Below are 6000 nucleotides of genomic sequence, written 5' to 3'. Positions count from 1 at the left end.
GCTTTGGTAAAGCATGTTGAAATCCTCTGATAAAAGGTTCTGCATTGTATAAGTGCACAGTATTGCCATACTAGACTTAAGATAGTGCAATCCTATCTTAAGTCTAGTAGCACCTCAGGAATAAAAATATTTCAGAAAAATTATATCTAAACTTTTAAAAGAGATTTTATTAAAAACAAGATGGTTGCACAATACATTTCCAGAAATGGAAATGCAACTTTTAACATGTTCTAAAGAAATACAAGTTCATATTTAATACTTTGGGGGCCTCGGTTACCTGCCCATTTTGTAGTTTCTTTTCACTTGGATCAGCATATCATTAAAAATTGAATATTTTTCCAAATAAATGAAAACAAAAGAGTAGAGCTAGTTGAAAAATGGTGTCCATTTTTCACAAAAAGTCAAAATGTTGAATTTTTGAAAAATGTTAACCTGTTCTACAAAGGAATGTAAGTGACCAAATACACGATAAGGTCCAGAGACCCTTCGTGCTAACAAATCCTCAAGGTTTTGTATGCCTACATACTCTCTCATATATTAAGGGCACAAATTTACCATGGCAACCCTTTGTCCCCCTGGGCATATCAGCTACTTCTAGTGTATAGAATAGTTTCTTAAGCAATCACACTATCTCCGATAGATTGTGAACTTTTGCCACTTTTACAGTCTTGTAAAGAAACAATATGTTGCCATGGACTGATTTATTTCTCAGGGTCCAGGCTTTTGCTGTCCCGGGTATAGTGGAAAAGAGACAGAAATTCATTAGTGCAGTGTTGGCACAGCTGCAGCCTGTAGTTGAGGCCAAATCCTAGTTTAAATCATATAATGTCCTGGTGCTTCTCTGATTAGAGTTTAATGTGATTTCTTCCTCTTCCTACACAACTGTATTCTGCCTCCAAATTGCATCCTGACCTGCCCACCATTGAGTTTCTAAAGTAGTGTCAGCCTGGGTTTCCCACTTTCATGTCTGAATTTTTCTGTTTCCCTTTCCCCACCGCAGGGAGAACTTTCTATTCTGTGAATTGTGATATATCTGTCAGCAGCAACTTTGAACTTGCTAGGAAACCTTCCTAGAGAGGCAGCAGAGCTTAATGGACCACACATAAACCAGGGAAACAGGCACTGCTGTGCTCTAATCCCGGTTGACTCACTCTGTGTCTGCAGGTCTCCTAACTACCTGTCTATCAGAGGGGTTCTGAGGATTAATCAGTTAACATTGCACAGCACTTTGAGGATGCCAAGTGCTATGTAAGTACTAAACATTACTATTTGTAGTGTGTGACTTCAGAAATACTGTACATTTACAGTCAGACTGGAATATAAACAATCTGTGATGTTAGTGAAGGAGATTATGTTTCTGCCAGTGAAACATTTGATCTTGCCTGAAGAATGACAGTAGAATTTCTGGTTCTGGTAATATGAGCTCATAATTGCACAGAGCTGCTTTCCAGGATGAAGGAGAGCTTTGTCATTCCTCCTTCTGCTGGCTTGCCTACATTTCTGATACAATTTCTTGTAAAGTTTAAGGGCAATAAACAGTTGTATCTGTATTTGTGAGAATCCACACTGAAATAAATTATAGAGTTGCCACTATCTACAGCAGTGGAACAGAAAACGGAGAAGAAGGACATGTCTAGATGACAAATATGAGAAGTTTGACACCTGGAAAAACAGAGGCTGGAGTGTAATGCAGGCAATGGAACAGCATTTTAATTATTTACATATGATAGATACCATATGAAATATCCAAAGTAGTGAATGCTGTCGGCGTGTCTGAAGTATGCCCAGATGCTTCTCTCTTCTTGCGTAATGGACACATTTTCTCATCATTTCAAATTTCTATTATTATTATTATGTATTAATTAATTTATTTATATTGCAGTTGCACCCGAGAGCCCCAGCCAGGGGTCAGGCCTACATTGTGCTAGATGCTGTACAAATCCAGAACAAAACTACTGCACCTGCTGCTCCTGAGATTACATCTCAAGCTCACATACTGCAGGACTGGGAGGAAGTTGTGTACTGTGGCCTGAACATTGGAAGTGTAGGGTTGAGAGCAACCGTGTAAATGAAACCATTTCAGAGTCACAATGTACCAGTAGTGTCAGCTTGATGCTCCTGATAATGGTGATAGTGGTTGATGAACAAGTAATTAGAAACAGCAGGATGGAACAGCCACTCTTTGCAAGGCAGTTGTGTTACATTTGTGATGTTTGTTCAGTTCACTTTTCCTAGGAAGTAGACCAATTATGCTGTATAGTATTACACAGGCTGTGTCTGAGCTAGTCTTTTTCTAAGTTTCCAACTGGTGCAGCTCCCCCTGTGCTAGTGTTCATATAGACAGCTGCTGGGAGGGCTAGCTCAGTGGTTTGGTCTGCTAAACCCAGGGTGGTGAGTTCAATCTTTGAGGGGGCCATTTAGGAGTCTGGGGCAAAAATCTGTCTGGGAATTGGTCTTGCTTTGAGCAGAGGGTTGAGCTAAATGACCTTCTGAGGTCCCTTCCAACCCTGCCATTCTATGACACTGTGTTATCTAACCCTGCTCAGAGCAGAACTAGGCAACGCAGTTGTTAAAACACCAACAGTCTGTCTACATAAACATTTCCATTAGTGGTAACACTCCTGGACAATTTTAAGAATAAAGTCTATTATAGAGAGGGCCTCCATGTGATGTGTATGGCTGCCATTAGCTGCATACATCAGGAAATGATTAACTACTATAAACAGAGCAGTTTTCACTACAGGACTCAAACTCAAATATGCTCCATTCATTCTGATGCTCATGGCAAAAGGTGGCTATGGTAACCCTATGCTCACTTGCATGTCATTAGGAATTCAGGTAGGAAATGGTATCTTTTTACTTTGGCTTTTGTGGATCAAATTCTCCCTCTTCTACAGATTTAAATGAAAAAACATCACAAGCAGTGCTCAGGCTCAACTAATCTATTACATATTATAAGAAGTCCTCTAACCTTCTCTGTGCTCATCTCTAAAATGGAGGAGATAATAATACTTTAACCTTTGCAGTGTGTTTTGTGATTCGTGAATCAAATGCTTTATATAAATGCAAAATTTTGATTTATACTAGCGTTTCTGGGCCAGATTCTGCTCTCATCAGCACTGGTGCAAATTATAACTAATCCCACTGAAGTCAGTAGAGTTACATCAGTGTAAAATGGTTGTAAGGGAGAGCAGAGTTGGGCACTCTATCGCTAGTGTTCCAGCAATATTCAAGAGCTCTATAATACCAGCAGCCCAGCCTTAGAAAGAATAGGTGAAATCCTGGCTCCACTGAAGTCAATGGAAGTTTTGCCTTAATTACAATGGAATTGGCATTTTATCCCATGTGTTCAGGTTTTGAAACCCTTCTGTCTTCCCTTTAGAACAAAGCTGACATATTGAGAATTAACAGAATCTTCTTTTCCTATCCTTCCGTCCCTCTCTAAATTAGGTAAGGCCAAGATGAATGGTTCTAAGCTGCATGTTAATTACCAGTCTGGGCATATATTTCCAAATGTAAGCAATTTTAGGAATAAACTGAGAATGGAATCTACTAGGCCATGAGCCACAAAGGTACTTAGGCACCTAAGTTATAAGATTGACACCTCCATCTCCTTCAGACATTTTGTGTGGCGTGAACCAAGCCCTTTCTTGTTCTCACAAGAAATGTCTTAGGCACCTAAGCTACCTGACCTGACTCCAGGAGAGGGGTTCCTGGTTGTGGATCAGTAGTAAAGGTAGGCACCACCTTGCAGTCCTGGCCTTAGGTGCCTATCTCTGTGAGAGGGGTGGGGCTTAGGATGCACCTCTGTTGCCAGCATCTCCCTTGGCTTGCTTTGGTGGCTCCCCACCTAGTGTACTGGCTTTTGTGGCTAGAGCTCTAAAATGCATGTTTCTCCCCATGAATTGCATAGGGAGCGTAGGCACTTAACTCGGGTTTTGTGGATCACAGTATTGTTCCTGTGATTTTCTAGACCTAAATGTTAAGTGCTGTGACACTAAGCATTGCAACACTTAATTCCCTTTGTAGATCTGGGCCCTAGTAACTAACTTGCTCAAAATCTGAGCCTCTTTTAGGGCCACATTTTCCAACCCAGCCTTACCTTCTACACTTGAGATTTTGCAGATATAAATTACGTCATTTAGAAACCTCACTATCTGATGGTATCCACAAATCAGGCAGATGTTTAAATGACCTAATTTATACCCATAGTAATTTGCAGATGAAAATATAACCAAGACTAAAGCACCTTTATAAATCAGGCCCTTATTGTTATCTGATCATATTGGGCTTGATTTTTCTCCCACTTAAATCTGTGGAAATTGACTTCAAAAGGGAGCAAGATGAGGCCTGTTCTCTAGAATGAGAGCATGTACCACACAGACTGATAATTCTGCGGTGAATATGAGCACAGCTGCCTTTCTCTCATTGGAATCTCTAAATGGTAAAAGGCTTGCCTGAAATCGCTTCCAGTATTAGTTCTTGTTCTATATACAGTACAGCATATAATTAGAGTTATACACCAAACTCACTTTGATAAATGGATTTTTAAAGCATAATAAAGGCGGTGACTGAAGTCCTGCCAAGCTGCATAGGATACTCACATGTATTATACTGTAAACATAATATGATTATAGTGTATGTTGTCATAATAATTGGCAATGGTCTAGGAGTCAGTCATTGAGAGCTTTGTTCATGTGATAATAAATGACAAGGACTACAATGTTAGTTGGCAGCAAACTTGTTTTACTTTTGTTTTTCTTAGTAAATTAGTTTCAAAGAAGTTTTATGTTTTTAAGCCCACTGTTCCAGTCCCCAGATTGCTTTATGTCTTTGTAACAAGATTTGGGAAGCTCTCTTTGTAAGTTTTTCATTCAGTACTGTCGCAAAGTCGATCTTGTTCATTTTTCAAAAGGTATGACACTCTCACATTAGAGTTCTAGCATACATACTATACTATATATCATATAGATCTACCGCACAGAAGGGTGGATTAAGGCAGAGTCCTTGGGATCCAAGGGCCGGGGCCGGTGCTACCATTTAGGCCAACTAGGCGGTTGCCTAGGGTGCCAACATTTGGGGGGCAAAAAACCGACACCCCCAATTTTTTTTTAAAAAGCCTCTCAGTGGCCGCTGCGCTGGGAGGGAGAGGGAGTCTGAGCTGCCGGAATCCAGCCCAGGGGTTCCCGACAGCAGGGCTTCTGGAGCAGAGGTGAGCTGGGGTGGGGAGGTGCCGAACGGCTCCCCGGGGGCGAGGGGGGGAGCTCAGGGTGGGGGGGGGAAGCTGCCACGGGGGGCGCCTCAGGGCAGAGCTGCCACAGGGCTTGGCCGGGAGGGGCACAAGGTGGCAGTTTCGCCTAGGGCACGAAACTTCCTCGCACCGGCCCTGCCAAGGGCCCAAACTCAGCAGTGAGTCCCTTGCAGAATGGAACATAGAAAGTGTGGAGAAATTGTGACTCAGGTTCAGCACATAATTTTCTCAGATAAACTAGCAGGGACAGTTTAACTGGTAGTGATATTTTCTTTGTAGGCCTGATTCTTAAAACTTTACTCATGCTAAATATATCACGTACTAATGCAAGCAGTCCTAATGGCTTACAGATGGCAACTTAGATACTACAGGCTAATCAGTGTGAGTAAGCATCCCAGAATCAGGCCTTATATTTGTAATGGCTCTAGTGGGGCAGATCTTCCATCTGATACATCGGACTCAACAAGATAAATAAGAACTAGGAAAAAGCTATTTATTGCATTGAGGGGTTTTCAGTTATCCCAGTCAGAAATGTCTTGCTGGTGCTTTACAGCATAAGCTTTTCTCCTGTGAAGCCCTTCTCTTAGAAGCCAAATAATGTACATGCTCTAGAGATGTCTGTGGTACTAAGGAAAAAATCCTGACAGATTTACATGGCATGGATCACAAAACCCTTATTGAGAGGGTATTTGTAAGGTGCACAGAGTGACTTCCAGCTTAGTCAAGATTAACATAGATCTGGCTTGGCC

At 41.4% G+C, this 6000-nt stretch overlaps 1 long non-coding RNA gene across 1 annotated transcript in view; it reads left to right on the top strand.

Moving 5' to 3' along the window:
• The first annotated feature begins 1161 nt into the window (after positions 1-1161).
• The window catches only part of LOC120401387, a 28079-nt gene continuing 23240 nt past the window's right edge, over positions 1162-6000 (top strand). Inside the window, exons 1-2 of the long non-coding RNA XR_005596424.1 lie at positions 1162-1248; positions 1883-2064. This is a non-coding gene — a long non-coding RNA (uncharacterized LOC120401387). The remainder of the gene's footprint in view (positions 1249-1882; positions 2065-6000) is intronic.

The sequence above is a fragment of the Mauremys reevesii genome, linkage group 3 (genome assembly GCF_016161935.1).
Source record: "Mauremys reevesii isolate NIE-2019 linkage group 3, ASM1616193v1, whole genome shotgun sequence".
In the NCBI taxonomy this organism is placed as follows: Eukaryota; Metazoa; Chordata; order Testudines; family Geoemydidae; genus Mauremys; species Mauremys reevesii.
This window is presented reverse-complemented; position numbering and strand designations above follow the sequence as displayed.